The following is a 15060-nucleotide window of genomic DNA, read 5'->3' as shown; positions in this document are numbered from 1 at the left end:
AATATAAGCCATACCCAAAAAATAAGACATAGTGATAGGCGCAGCAGCAATGCCGGCTGTGGCAGGAGGAGGAGGAAAAAATAAGACATCCCCTGAAAATAAGCCACAGTGTGTTTTTTGGAGGAAAAATAAATATAATACAGTGTCTTATTTTCGGAGAAACATGGTATTACAATCAAAAAGATATAAATCTCATGAAATAAGCAAATGCTGCTTGGGTTAGACCTTCAGTGTAAAGCAAAGCCCATCTTAGTAAGTCAAACCATGAGGGAATCTTACTTAAATGGCCCACGACTATCAACTGACGCCTAAGGATATGTTGAACACTGCATCTGCTCCAAGGCACAACCAAACCTGGCCTTGAACCCTTCTCACAAACAGAGGTGAAGTGGCCCAGGGTCATGGGGAGTCGTGGATCTGTTCCTATTTCTGCACCATCTCCAGCACCCTACAGCTGTCCAATCAGCATGAAAGGGGAGCCTTTATAGCTGCTGCAAAGAAGCCTTCACACCCAGAGTGAGAGGAGGTGAGTCAGCCACTGAATATTGGCTCCCGGGGTCATTCCAGAGGAAGCCTGTGGCAAGAGCCCTGAGGAGGAGTCATTCTGTGTGCTCCAAACCTGAGGAACACTTCAGTTTCAAGAGTGTGGTGTGCAAGTGCTATTGCTCATGATGGAACATCAAGGAAAACACAAGTTAAAGCACTCTGAAATAAGACACTCGAGCACTTGAAACCATTTGCCCATTGCTGTGCACTAGCTCTAGCAGAAAGGTAGTGCAGAGAAATCTGCCCTGATCACTGCAATGCACCCCTAGTTATTATCATTGTATAATTATAAGATTATTGCATAATCTTGGGAGGGTGTATAATCTCAGAAGGGAGCATGGCTGTGGCTACCACTTCTGAATTTGCCACAAGCAGCCTGTACCACTTTAGACCCATGTGATGGATTGCTCCTCCATACAGAACAAGAAAAGAACACCCACTGCAGAATTAGGTGTCAGGAAGGGACCCATATACTGTATAGCCTTTTCCCCAAGATGCTACTTCTGTTATCTGCATGGACTTTCTTCGTTTAAGGAAGACATTAAGGTTATGGTGTGAGGCTCTGCTTGCAGTCTGAAGTGGCAAAGGCTAGAGACACGTTCTGCAAGTTTGAGAACAATAAGAAAGTTCACCCTTCTTCCTCACACAGCAATGGGCAGGAGGGGTCCTTTCAGTGCCACCCAGTCCTGTCTCAGTAGAAAACAGAAGACAGCAGGGAAAAGAAGCATGGGAGACCTACCTGGATATTCTCTGTCACCTATTCAGCCCCTGGTCAAGTTAGGAAAGCACAGCTACTGCTTTATTTCATTAGGAACACTTTGCAATGCAAGGTGAAGACTAACAAAAGAAGAGGAGCTATACATTGCGCACAGTAGACCCCAGGTCTAGTCCCCAGTGACATTTCCAGGTACGAACAGAAAAGACTTGAAGCCCTGGGGAGCCACTGCCAACCCATGTAGACAATATTGGGTGAGGTGGAGCCATGGTCTGACTCAGTGTAAGGCAGCTTCCAATGTCAAAGACATTTGCCTAGAGGAACAGTCATACAGGCGAACCTCAGAAAATTAGAATATCGTCAAAAAGTGCATTTATTTCAGTAACGCAACTTAAAAGGTGAAACCAATATATGAGATAGATGCATGACATGCAAAGCAAGATATGTCAAGCCTTTGTTTGTTGTAATTGTAATTATTTGTCGTTAGGCGGGTCAATTATAAATGGAATGTAATTAATGAAATGTAATAGCGATGTTTATTTTGGTTTATTTTTGTATTATTGTAACTATTTGTTTTATTACTGTGGAATTTCCAAAAGAAAGCATTTGTAAAAATTAAAAGAAAAATAAAAAATAGTAAGGTGCAATACTGAAATAAATGCACTTTTCGACAATATTCTAATTTTCCGAGTTTCACCTATAGCTCTGTAACAGAACATCTGCTTTGCATGCAGAATGTTCCAGGTTCAATCCCCAATGGCATCTGCAGGTTGGCCTGGGAGACTCCCTGTCTGAAACGCTGGAGAGCAGCTGCCAGTTAGTGCAAACAGCGCCAAGCTTGATGGAGCAATGGGTCTGGTTCAGTATCAGGTAGCTTCCTTTGCTCCTGAGAGATCTCCAAAGATCTCACCAACAGATAAAGAACAATAAAAGCCAAACGGCCTTCGTGTGATTAGGAGAGGAGCCACGGAGAGTAAGAATGGCAATTTTTGAGCCCTGGTGGACAGAGAGGACCAGTCCACCTTCTCAAACGTGGGAGACGAATGTGGTCAGATGTGGGCATGATGAAAGGAAACCAAGAGCTTCATCCTCGTGTTCAAATTAGTCACTGCAGCCATTGGGGAAGTGGCAGGAAACCCCCAGCCTCAGCAGGACACTAGTCTTGACCATCTTAGCGGAAGGAAAGACCCACAGCAGCAGCAAGCTTCCCCTTCAAGGCTTCCCAGAGGTTCCTGCAGCAGCAGCAGCAGTAGCTGCTGCTGCTGCTCCTCCAGCATGACGTAAGGCTCCCCGGGGAACATAGGCAGCAAGGCTGCATTTCGCATGCAGCCAGCAACCTGCCCAGACTCGGTTTAAAATCCCAGGGAAAGAGGCCTGGTCTTCACTAGCCACAGGATGCCTACAAATTGAATTTCACATTTGTGCACCCTTGAACATAGCCCAGGTGGGTTGGAGGGAGGGTGGTGGCGGTGGCTGAATCAGGCTTTCTTGAGCGGTGCTGGCCTACATACTCACTGGAGGCCCAGCCTTTCTGCCACCTGCGGTGCCCCTTCCTCTGAACCACAAGCACGCCTTGGCTGACCTGCTACTGGGGAGAGAAAGACCTGGCTGAGTCGCAAATCTGTTTTAGGGGATGGCTGCAGAAAAACCCACCTCACATGCAGAAGGTCCCAGGTTCAATCCCTGACATCTCCAGTTAGGATCAGGAATGTCGCCCTGGCCTGAAAGCCCCAAGAGCTGCTGTCAGTCAGCAGAGATCACTCACTAGTCTACAACTGGAGGGCAGTAGGCCACGGCTTGGTCTGAGGTGGGTTGCAGCAGCAGCAGCAGCATTTTCACCATGCAAATATATGGTAAAGGATTGAGAAATGCCCCCCCATGCATGTTTGGTTTAAAAGTGGGCCCTGGGTTCAAGAAGGTTGAAGGCTACTTGCATAGGCAATGCAGAGCTAGATGGACCAATGGGTAGCTTCCCATGAATCAGCTCTTCACTCAGAACCATGAGGACTAGAATCTTACTTTCTTTTTAGGTCAAGGACCGTAGCTCAGTGGCAGAGCACCTGCTCCACACCCAGAAGGTCCCAGGCTCAGCTCAATCTGTGATGGCATCTCCCAGTAGAGCTGCAGGTGCCCCCTGCTCAAAACTTCAGAGAGCTGCTACTGGTCCGTGCAGATACTGAGAGAGACAGGTCAAAAGGTTTGACTCTGCATAAGGCATCTTTCCATCTTTCTTTGTGTTTTTTAGGCATGCTCGTGTTGACCTGCAGTAGCCAGGGCAAGGGCTGAAGCCTCATTGCCTCACCTGCTCCGCAGGACTCAGGAACTTCCTCTCATTCCCTTGGAGGGCAAGAAATGCTCCTGGCAATTCTCTGCCAGTGCTGCAGGCCTCCTTATGCTTTAGAGCCATGTTTCCCAAAATTGGGGTCTCCAGCTGTTTTGGGACTACAATTCCCATCATCCCTGACCACTGGTCCTGCTAGCTGGAGATGATGGGAGTTGTAGTCCATAAACAACTAGAGACCCAAGTTTGGGAAGCCCTGGTTTAGAGTAAGGGTGGGGGCCTTCCTGGCCCCAGGGAACCTTCTCAGGTAATATGCTTCACTGTCCCTGCTTCCTACCCCCCCAAGTGTTTTTTGCAGGACTGGTATGTGCCCTTCAACTCCAAAAATGCTTCTTGCTTTGCTAGGATATAGGGGTGTATGGGTAGGCTATATACAAAGGCCAGAATTGCATTGGTTCCTTTATACACTTTGCCTCTAGCCCTGACTGCCCCTGGCATGTGGCTTCCCAAGAGGGAAGGTGGCCTTCAGACTGAAAGATTTTCAACATCCCGGATGCAGTGGAATTAGCACGGGGAAGAGGGTCAGACGAAGCAGCCAGGCAATGAGCATAGCTGCCAAGTACCCCGTATTTCCTGGAAAAACCCCGTTTTTCCTTACCGTTTCCCGGCGGTCTCCTGTTTCAGCTCCTCTCCCGTTAATCTCCCTTATTTTGGTTCCTGTCGGCGGCCATTTTTCTGGTGCTGCTTTGCCCATCTATGGGCACCATATGGGCATATCTGGGATCGGCAGCCACGTAGACGCAACTTCCGGCCAGCACCAGAAGTTGCGTCTACGCACTTCCAGACATGCGCAGGTGCGACTTCCAGTGCCAGCGCCGGCCATTTTCGGTACCCATAGATGGGCAAAGCGACACCGGAAGTTGAGTCTACGCAACTTCCGGTGTCGCGCGACTGCCGATGCCAGATTTCTCCGTGAGAGACTTGGCAGGTATGCCAATGAGAAGGCACACAGGCAGCAGGAAGGCCAGCCCTTCAAAGGAAGTGCAGCAACAGATAAAAGCATGGGTAGGCAAAGTAAGGTCCGTGGGCCGGATCAGGCCCAATTGCCTTCTGGATCTGGCCTGCTGACGGTTTGGGAATCGCCGCGTGGATCACAAGCGTGTGCGTTCTTTCCCTCTCCCTCCCTCTCCCTCACACGGCGCCGTCACTTCATCCCTCCCTCCTCCTGCCTTCTCCCTGCCCTGCCTAGAGGAGGGAGGGGGCTGGGCTTTGATGGTGCCAGCAACAGTAGCAGCATTCGAGCAGCCGCCATTTTAAGCAGCCCCTCTTTGGAGCCCTTTCACGCACCGCTCATTGTCCTGCCGCTGCCACCAGCCCCTGCTGCTCGCAAGACACAGGTAAGCAGCCACCGGGGCTTGTGGTGCTCTTGCATCATCCCCCCCCCCCAAAATATATAGGTCTGAGGGACAGTGGACCGGCCCCCTGCTGAAAAAGTTTGCTGACCCCTGGATAAAAGGGCCTTGGGCCAGGGACATCTGCTTTGCATGCCGAAGGTCCTAAGCTCAATCTCCAGCATCTCTGGGTAGGGCTAGGAAAGACTTGAGAGCTGCTGCCAGCCAGTGTAAACAGTACAGAGATAGATGGGCCAATGGCCAGAAGCAGTATAAGGCAGCTTCCCACTCTCTTCCTCCCATGTTTGAACAAACTATAGTTTGTTGAGATGTTAGGCAGGGTTAAAACCATTCTCTGCCTCCAGAAACCACTGCTTAGGGAAGGTGCTCAGTGGCAGAGCATCTGCTTGACGTGTTTCAGGTCTGAGCTCTAATCCCCGGTATCTCCAGGTAGAGCTGGAAATGTCCCCTGCCTAAAACCCTGGAGAGCCACTGCCAGTCAGTGTAGGCAGTGTTGAGCCAATGGTCTGACTCAGTAGGTCAGGCTCCTAAATTCCAGTCTTTCTGCATAGAGTCTGAGACCAGGCATGCCTTATTCCAAGTCCACATCACACTTTAATAGAAAGCAGTTCACACTTTCGGCTGAGACTCATTAAGAGAAGCAGGGAGACATGTCTGGACCAGCCTTGAGCATCAGCTTAGCACAACAACATGTGGATGGGACTCAGTGTCCTTCTGATATGCCAAAGGAAGTCGGGCAACTGGCACAGAATCTGTATTCTTGGGGAAACTCAGCTTAAATCTCTCCCTCTAGCAAAAAAAAGGGGGGGTGTTTCTGGCTTTACATCTGCAAAGCTGCAGATAATGCTGCCCAGTGGCCAAATCTGCCTGGTGGCTTCCATCACTCCCTAGCCTCTTTCCTTCCAGCCTCTGTGCCACTCTTGGCCATGAAATCCCAACTCCTGCCAAGGCCCAAATCCTGGTGTCAGAGTCAAGCACGAGAGAAGGGAGAGCTAATACAAAATGCATGAGTCAACGGATTAGTACGCGAACAGGGTCTTTCTTTTCACAGGGTGCCAAGCGAATCATCCCCGTGCACAACACAAGCTGGTCACTGAGTACATCTAAGTCCCTTTCCGCCTCTCTCTCCCCAGCAAGCAGCCAGCCCACCTGGGGCAGCCACCTGTGCAGATCAGGTGTGGGGAACCGATGGCCCACAGGGTGTTGTTGAACTGCAACACCCATCACCCATCCTTGGCCACAGGCCATGCTTGCTGAGGCTGATGGGTGTTGTAGTTCAGCAACATCTGGAGGGCCAAAGGGTTTCCACACCTGGAGGCAGAGGCTGGTTTAGGTGGCAGCAGACATACTTTGCATTTCTGCATGTTTCATACACAATGAATCCTAGAGTTGGAAGGGACCACAAGGGTCATCAAGTCCAACCCCCTGCAATGCAGGAATCCTTTTGCCCAATGTGGGGCTCAAACCCACGACACTGAGATTATGTTCTACTGACTGAGCTATCCAACATTGGTTGCTCTCAGTAATCTTTACAACAATCACATAGGGTAGGCAAGCAGCAGCACCCCTACATTGTGGACTGGAGGGCAGAGCTAAGAGGAGAGTACTTTGCCTTCCCAAATATGGGACCTTCCAGATGTTTTGGACAATATTGCTGGTACTGATCAAGAGTGCTTATTCCAAAACACATCTGGAGGTCAGCAAGGTGGGGATAGATACTTTATTTTTGCTAAAGTTAAGAGTTAAATCTAAAAATTATCAGCTCATTTGTACGCCTCCACAAATTCCTAATAGGATGTATCCTAATTGTAAACTGTTTAGAGAAGAAATATTGTGTAAAAAGTGGGGTATAAAATAAAGAGGAACAACTGTTTTTTTGAACTGTGAATAGACTGTCCATCTGAGCAGGTCATTGTAAGAACCCTGTAACATCAAACATGTGGTGCCTGAGTTTAGCTCACTTTCCTCTTCTCTCCTCATCCTGTTTTTCCTTTTGTGTCAAGTCTGTTTTACACTGCAAGCTTGGTGGCATGCTCTGTGTCATTTTACTGCTTTGCAAGCCGCTGTGTGAGCTTTTCCAGCTGAATGCTTTCAATGAAAGAATGAACAAGGGAAGGAACGCTCTCAGTCACTGCAGTTACATAAATTCTCCTGTGGTAGCTGTTAGTCTGGGCTTATCACCCCAGACTCTGTAATCTGAGTGCATGAGTGAAACCAGTGGCCCAGCTGGCTTGCTACCGGACACTCTGGCCAGCAGAAACCACACACCCCTGCCCCGCCCAGCAAGGTCTCAAGCAAAGAAGAGGCACTTCCAGATCTGCTTTAACTGGAGAGGCATGTCCTTCACCACTAAGCAATGGACCATCCCTGAGAAAACACCTTTACAATAGCACATCACCACAATAATCCCCCTTTTTGGACCATTTGCAGTGGTGCACAACCATCTCTGCATGTGGCAACTGTGATCATGAGGAGCACCTTAAAGCAACCTCTACATCACACCTACAAAGCCTTTGCTCCTCTGAGGCAGAGAAATAAGCTATGATCTTTAGCTGAAGACTCTTTGGGTGCATCCTGGGCAGGGCCCTGAGCAGCCACCAGGATCAGTCAATATATGACAAGAGCTCGCTGCTCATGAGGGGGAGGGGCTCAGTGGCAGAGCACCTACTTTGCATGCAGAAGGTCCCTGGTTTGATCCGCAATGGCAACTCCATGTGGAGCTGGGAGACAACCCTGCTTGGCACACTGGAGAGTTTCTGGCAGTCAGTGTAGACCAGGGGTGGCCAACTCCCAAGAGACTGTGATCTACTCACAGAGTTAAAAACTAGCAGTGATCTACCCCCTTTGGGGGGGGTTCAGGTCAAACTTGTTGAGCTTCTTTTAGGAGGGAGGGAGGCCCATTTTTTTAGGGCTTCAGGTCATAGTTGTTCAGCCTTTTTTAAGGGAGGAGGAAATTTGGGGGTGAGCCTTTTTTAGGGAAGCCAGTGATCTACCACAGACATCCAGTGATCTACCGGTAGATCACGAACTACCTATTGGACATGCCTGGTGTAGACAATACAGAGCTAGGCAGACCAATTGTCTGACTCAATACAAGGCAGGTTCTTGTCTCTCCAAGCCCTACCTGCAGATGCCAGGAATAGAGCCTGGGACCTTCTGGAAATGGCTTCCCCTCCCCTTCTCGCCTGCCTGAAACCCTGGCTGTCAGTATAGACCATCCTGAAGCACAATCTTACCATAAGATGACATCCACAGAGAGTGCTACTTGTTTATCCGACCAAGGTGGGCCTTTCCTTCTCTGACCATGGAAGCTGCAGGCTGCATATTCCAAGACATTTTGGTGGCAGCTTGGTTGGCCTAAGCCCTAAGGGGTTGCTCTAACCCTGAACTTTGGAATCTTCCTTATGGGCCAAGGTTGTCCTGCTGCGGTTGACTTGTTTACCATCTAGCCTGAGGAACAGTTCTGAAGAACTTGGAAGTTGGCACACTATTTTGTGATGCTGTGGTTATCCTAAAAGGGGTGTGTGTGTGTTGCTCTGATAGCAAGAGAATAAGCTTTTCTGTTGGAATCGGTCTGGCATTATCATGCACATCTTCCTGCTGTGGCTGCCATCCACCCAGATAACCTGGCCCCAAATGCAGACTCCTTCTTACAGCTCTACTAAGGTTCCAAACCTGCTACTGCAGCTGGGAGGAGAAACTTCAAATGGCACTGATACAACAAACACACCCAGGAGAAGAAGGCTCTTTGAAGTCATGTGGTGTATCACCTGCTGGGGACAGCAGAGAACAATGCATGGGGGGGGGGGAATCTCTGGCCCAGGGGCCAAAAGGCTCTCTATCAGGTCCTCAGGGCCTTTTCAAAGGTGCATCTCCCACTTGTCCACAGACCACATTCCTCCCTGGGTCTGTATGATTCTTGGGAGCTTTCCCCTGGCCAGAGATGTGCCCTGGAAGTCTGTTCATACTGTATCACTTAGTTGCCTGGATAGAAGACAGGAACTGTGCAGTGCTAGGAACTAGCCAGGTGCCGGGTGCATTTTGCAACTGACGTGGGTCAAGTTGTGACTATGTGGAGCTCTCTGGGTGCCAGGCTGGTGACAGGGGGAAGCAAAATGTCACTTAGAGAAGGATCTGAAATATTTTCCTTGAAGCTTGACTTTATTTTATTCCAAATTATTTTTTTGATGCTTTAATGTGTTGCAAACCACTTTGAGATCTGTTCTTTAAAATATAAAGCGCTATAGAAATGACATTTATCATAATTATATACTCCATTGTGTGGCCTATGGTTTAAGGTGCCACTTGGCAATTGAATTATATACCAGAGTTTATGAGACTCTGTGTGTGTGTGAAAGAGAGAGAGAGAGAGGAGTGTGTGTAGAAACTAGCCTTCTGCACCCGCTTTTGCCTCTGGCCCTCCCTACCGCTGGCATGTGGCCCCTGGAAGGTTAAGGCAAAGGGAACGTGGCCCTTAGGCCAACATGGAGAATGGTAGGGAAGAGGACATCAACTCCCTGACTGCCTCTGAACATATGTAGACTGAGTCAGACTGAGGAAGGACTAATAGGAGGAGCGCAGAGTTCACCTTCATCTTCCCCACCTGAAACAAAACACGTCTCTCCCCTATCGGTCTCTGCAGCCACAGCAGGCGCTGTGACTCTCCAACAGCTTGACTTTACCCCCAAATACATACTCCTCCATCATCTCCTGAGATAGACAACTTAAGCATTTTCATGGCAATATTCCTACTGCTGCCAATTTATCTTTTTTGGAGGAAGTGAAAGAAAACAAGACATTCCAGTTAAGCAAGTATACAAAAGTCACTGACCAACCAAAAATACTAACCAACCTGCCCAACTATAGTATAGTCATACCTCGATTTGCAACCGCAATCCGTTCTGGGGAGCCAGTCGTTCCCCAAATCGGTCGCTCCCCGATGTACGCTTCTGCGCATGCGCGAAGCGCCGACAGTGCTTCTGTGCGCACACACGCTGCTCAGATCGCTTCCACACATCCGAGCACCATGGAACCTGGATGTAAATACTTCCGGGTCCGCGGTGGTAGGAAACCAAAAGGGTCGCAAACTGAGGCAGTCACATACCAAGGTATGACAGTAGTCATTTGTGGCTTTCCAACAGCTTCAATGAGAAAGGGAGAGGGAGAGGATGAACTCTTTTGCATGCAGAATGTCGCAGATTCAATCCCTGACATCTCTAGGAAGGGCTGGGAATGTCAACCACTTGAAACCCCATAGAGTCGCTGCCGGTCAATGTTGACAATACTGGGGTAGATGGACCAATGGTCTGACTCAGGATAAGGCAGCTTCCTATATAGAGCTCAGTCAGTAGAGCATAGAATCCTGGAATTGTAGTTGGAAGGGACTGTAAGCAGTGGAGGAAGCCGCTCGGGCACCTAGGGCGGCGTGCCCAGGGGTGGGGCGAGCTGCCCATAGGGGTGGGGGAAGGGCCGGATTTCCGTTTGATGAGGCCCTAAGCTACTGAAGGTAATGAGGCCCTTTATATGTCCAGCTGTCCTTTGTCAACAACAAATTGTCACTTTTTGTTGTTGAATATATTCTATATGGTAATTTATGGACCTGATAAGTATCTAAAGCCATTTGCACATAACAAAATATGTATTTTATCAAAGCAATTGTTGAACTGAAATACAACTAAGAAGTATATTAATAGTGAAATTCTTTTTAGTTTTTTTGGGGGGCCCTAAGCTATAGCTTGTTTAGCTTATACATAAATCTGGCACTGAGCAGGGTGAGCCGCCCATAGGGGTGGGGCGCACCACGGGACCTCTGGAGTCTGCCTTCCTCCTACCACTTAGCTGCCCTACAGCTGCGGGGGGGGGGAGGCAGCAGGTGGATCATTTGGGCAGCGCAGAGCCTGCACACACCCAAGCCACCTCATCTCTCCCAGGAGAGTACCGCCCAGCATGTTGTCACTGGTGACACCTGGGGCGGACCTCACCCAGCACACACCCCTTCCTCTGCCCCCTGCCCTGAGGATTGTCTAGTCCAGGGGTCGGCTATTTTTTTAAACCGTGGGCCAGTCCACTGTCCCTCAGACCTTGTGGCGGACCGGAGAAGCAGCACAGGGGTGGGGACTGGAAGAAGAGGTGAGGGGGGCAAGTAGTCCTCCCCACTCCCACCCCCTGCGCTAACTTTCCCAGGGGCCACCACTGCCACAGCCACTGCTTCTCGTGGGTAAGCAGAGCACCAGGGCGCCAGCGGCGGAGGGACAATGAGAGGCGCAAAAGGGTTGGCTCCGTAGAGGGGCTGCTTAAAATGGCGCTCAGCCAGCCCCCCCCCTCTAGGCAGGACGGGGAGAAGCCAGGAGGGAGGAGGCGCTGCCTGGTCTGTCCAACCTCCTGCAGTGGGAAGAGGGTCAGGGTCGTGTTTCATGGGTTGTACGAGAGCAGGGCGGTCCAATAGGTGGATCACGATCTACTGGTTGATCAGGAGGTGTCAACAACTTTGACTTCCTAAAAAAAAGCTCAACAACTCTGACAGTGGGTAGATCATTGCCAGTTTTTTAATACTGTGAGTAGATCACAGACTTGGAAGTTGGACACCCCTGGGCTAGAGGATCTTTGTAGTCCCTTATAACTCCACAGTTCAAGGATTGTATGATTTATAGGCTTATCCCAAGCTTGAGTTTGGCAGTCTCAAACCCAAGATTAACCACTGTTTGCCAGGGCCTGACTCAGGCCCTTTTGCACTGGCTAGTTGCCTTTTGACCCTCACAGTAACCTCTGTGTGAGCCTGGCTACTTACCTGCATGGAAAGATCCTTGGACGAGGGCTATGAAGCCCTAGGCTTAGCACATGCTGTTACTGCTCAAGGTTTTGGACTACCGAGCCTTGAACCACATCTAGTTCTCAGCTTCTGAACAACACCAGCACAATGCAAACATTGGGGCTGGCCTAATCCAGTACAGGAGGCATCTTATTATAGCAGGAACCATGGGGGAGGGGGTTTATGGGGGAAATCTTCTGGGGTGACTGCCATCCCCACTGCCATCAGCAAAGCCTTGTGGCAACAGGGTGTGCATGAGGACAACCGTGTCTCTTTCATCCATACATGTGAACTAGACCTAAGCTTCTATTCACTTCCATGGAGCAGGGAGTCAGGCTGCAGCTGGAGAATCTCTTTAATCTCCTTCCCACAGCCTGCTATGCTGACAGTGAAGAGTGGAGACACTCACAATCTTTCCGATTGCAGCCCTTTCCTTTTGCTCCAGTTGCATTTGGAAAATGAAAAGGAATTTTGTTTGGAACAAGGAAAAGGAATTAGAAAATGGGAACACCCTTAAAAAAGGAGTAAATTTTGTACACACACACACACGTGTAAATAAAAGGACTTGGTGCTGGATTAGGACAAAGGCCTCTCCACTCCAACAGACAATCCTCAGGGTCCCATCCAACTCTACAATTCTATGATTCTATGATATATGAGGTATCCCGGACCTAAGTTTTTGGATAACTCAGTTGGTTAGAGCATGGTGCTGATAACACCAAGGTTGCAGGTTCGATCCCCATATCGGACAACTGCATATTCCGGCATTGCAGCATCCAGACTGGTGGCCATCACTCCCCCCTCCCCTGGTATCCTGGCAGAGAGGCAGCCAGGAAACTTCAGCAAGTCCTAGTTCACCGGCTATGCCCACGCAGCTCTAAGACAGAGTGGCAGGAGCCCCCTCGTCCAGCCAGCCTTCCCTCATCCTTGCTTCCAGAGAGTCTCAGCAAGAAGCTCTACCCAAGCGGAACAAGCCCTTTTCTGACAAACACGTGGAGAATCAAATCGAAGTTACTAGTCCCTCGGGAGGAGAGAGACACCGACCTAATTCTACAGCACACTGGAGCATATCTTAACATACACCACAGTGTGGTGGCAAGCATGAAGCCAAGAGTAACTGCTACAGCTACTCATATCTGGTCTTCCCTTCAGTTTCACTCCTGAGAAAGGTCTCCAGCGCTGACATCTAGGAGACTGAAACAGCCAGTTGGAAGGGCTGCAAAGTTTTCTGCCCTCTCCTCGAGGGAGTGAGTTGTGTAACCATGGAAACTAGGCCGGAAGGAGGGCCAGTCAGGTGCCCTCCAGGTGTTTTGAACTACAGCTTGCAGCTGCCCCAGGGAGAGTCGGGCTCCAGAGTGGGGCCCCAGGCAGAGTCGGGCTCACATGGCTCAGCTGCAAGAAGGAGATGCCCCTGCTGCAGCCCATCGCTCTTTCTCTACAGAAGCCCAGCAGTGCAGGCTTCCCTTCTGCCGCTCCTTCTCTCCTCACCCACCAGGTGAGGGGAGGGTGTGCTCGTCTGCACCAACACACGCACAAATGGAGGCAGGGGTACCTAAGTACCTCAACCAGGATAGGACCATGAAGGCTCCCAAAGGCAGCCAAGAGGGAGCAAATGAGAAAGGCACTCTCTGCACATGCTCCTGGGCCCCTGGCTCTCCTACGCCCGCCCGCACCACTGCAGGGGGAGGCTTCTGCCTGGACCAACCTTGGAACTGATGCACAATCCAATGGCCACACTCTGCCAGCTGTCTGCCAGCTTTGGGCCCCGAGTCCGCACCCCACCCCCATTAGTCTGCCCGCTTGCCCCGAGGCCCTCCGTACCCCAAGATCGAGGCCAAAGGGCCGGAAAGCAGCGTCCCAGCAGGCCTCGCCCGCCGCGGCAGGAGGAGGGGTGGCGAGGCCTGCTGTCGGGGCTCCCCAAGGAGAAGGGAGGGATGGCGCGCGACGGGGACGCGCAGGGGAGGCTGTGCACCCTCGTGGGCAGGCCCTCCAGCCATAATCATGGCGGATTGGGGCCACCCCACGCGCCAAGCTCCCCCTCCCCCGCAAGCTGAAACCTTGATGCCGCCCACCCACCCAGACCCCTTCCTCGGCAACAGGGGGCGGGGAGTGAGGGAACGAGCGCCCGGTCACGCGCCCCCAAGGCACAGACACACCGACAACCATCGCCGGTTATAGAAATTTCGGGGAGGGGCGGGGGGAGGGTGCGCGAAGAGGTGATGGAGACGCGCGCCTGGATGGAGGGGGAAACCGCCCCCACCCGCGTTTCAACCTCTAATGCCTTTTTAAAAAAAAGAAGAAGAAGAATGAGGGGGAAGGATCTCCTCTATGCCATCCTCCTCCGCACCGTCTCCATGGCAACGCCACAGAGACCGGTCACAGCAGCAGCAAAAGCCCCCCCTCCTCCTCCACCACCCCCGCACTTGCTCCCATCCTCCACCCAGACCGACGGACATCGCCCCTGAAATGGAGACGGGAAGCGGGGAGAGCGCTCGAAGCTGCCGCTGCAGCCGGAGAGAAGGATTGCGGAGGGAGATTCCCGCTGTCTGCAACCCACCCGGCGGCGCTGGGCGGGTGAGTGGGTGGGGGGAAGCCGTCGCTCTGCCTGTCGGTCCTCCTGCCGTCCGTCCGTCGGTCGGTGCATCTCCCTCCCTCCCTCCCTCCTTGCTCGGCCACTCACCCGACGCGCTCCTGCTGCGCTGGGCTGGGGCGAGGAGAAGGAGGCAGTAGAGCGGGGTATCCCACGGCGGCAGCCATGCCGGGCTAGTCCAGTCCAAGCCGTGGCGAGCGGTGGTGGCTTGGCGGTGGCGCGGGAGAAGGGGCGGCTAGGCGGGCGCGGGAGGGCTCCTGCAACGGCCGCCGTCAGCACCTCCAAAGTCCCCGCCCCGCGCGCGCGCGCGCGCACGCGCGCCTGCCTCCCCTCGCCAGGCGCCTCGTCGTCGGCGTCTTTTGGTTCTCGCCTCTTCGCCTAGCCGGTCCCGAGAGCGCGCCCGAGCGGTGCACGCGGGTGCGAGGGGGCGCGCGTGCACGGCGGAGAGAGGGGCGAGGAGGAGAAGGGGCTGCTGGGCCGGTAACCCCTTCATTGCCGCTGACCGATGATGCAAGGGGGGACCACCTCCCTCTCCCCAAAAAAGGGGCCCCCTCTTTTTGCAACTCAACCTTGCGGGGGGAGAGGCTTGTTTATAGCAGAGGAGGGTCATCTGGGCATCTCCCCCTCCCGAGATACCCCCTTCAGAGCATCCTATTCCTTTTTGCAGCTTACCTGGAGCACAATTCCTGACAGTCTCGCCCACCGCCC

At 51.7% G+C, this 15060-nt stretch overlaps 1 protein-coding gene across 7 annotated transcripts in view; it reads right to left on the bottom strand.

The window, feature by feature from the left end:
• Positions 1-14718, bottom strand: part of NLGN3 (neuroligin 3) — a 79373-nt gene extending 64655 nt beyond the window's left edge. For 5 of the 7 annotated variants that reach the window (XM_088664391.1, XM_088664395.1, XM_088664393.1 and 2 more), the window contains exon 1: positions 14443-14685. The gene's annotated coding sequence lies outside the window, so the exon portion shown is untranslated. Of the gene's footprint in view, positions 1-14442 lie in introns of all 7 variants that reach the window. The other 2 variants (XM_088664394.1, XM_088664392.1) reach the window with 2 other exon arrangements.
• Positions 14719-15060: the final 342 nt, after the last annotated feature.

Source organism: Zootoca vivipara, chromosome Z2 (assembly GCF_965207765.1).
Source record: "Zootoca vivipara chromosome Z2, rZooViv2.hap1.1, whole genome shotgun sequence".
Taxonomy (NCBI): Eukaryota; Metazoa; Chordata; class Lepidosauria; order Squamata; family Lacertidae; genus Zootoca; species Zootoca vivipara.
This window is presented reverse-complemented; position numbering and strand designations above follow the sequence as displayed.